At 24.8% G+C, this 306-nt stretch overlaps 1 protein-coding gene across 1 annotated transcript in view; it reads right to left on the bottom strand.

The window, feature by feature from the left end:
- LOC119592004 overlaps positions 1 to 306 on the bottom strand; it is a gene marked incomplete in the record, with an annotated part of 16446 nt that overhangs the window by 15832 nt on the left and 308 nt on the right.

Below are 306 nucleotides of genomic sequence, written 5' to 3'. Positions count from 1 at the left end.
TATACCTTGAAACAACATCAAATCCATAAATAACAATACCACAAAGAGCATAAACAAATTTATGAGAAGAGGAAACATTGTGAAAACAGAAAAACATAATACATTGTATATTGCTATTTTACTGATAAGGAATTCTATGATGATGATAAAACAAACAGAACAATTAAAATTAATAGAGTAATGACAAAAATGACGTTATTCTATTTCACCATTTTTGTTTGTGAATGATACATGCAAAAAATCCTTTTAAAAATACATCTTGCACAATTATTTTAATATAACTTCGTGACAGCTCAATAAAATAAA

This window comes from Penaeus monodon, chromosome 29 (genome assembly GCF_015228065.2).
Source record: "Penaeus monodon isolate SGIC_2016 chromosome 29, NSTDA_Pmon_1, whole genome shotgun sequence".
Taxonomy (NCBI): domain Eukaryota; kingdom Metazoa; phylum Arthropoda; class Malacostraca; order Decapoda; family Penaeidae; genus Penaeus; species Penaeus monodon.
This window is presented reverse-complemented; position numbering and strand designations above follow the sequence as displayed.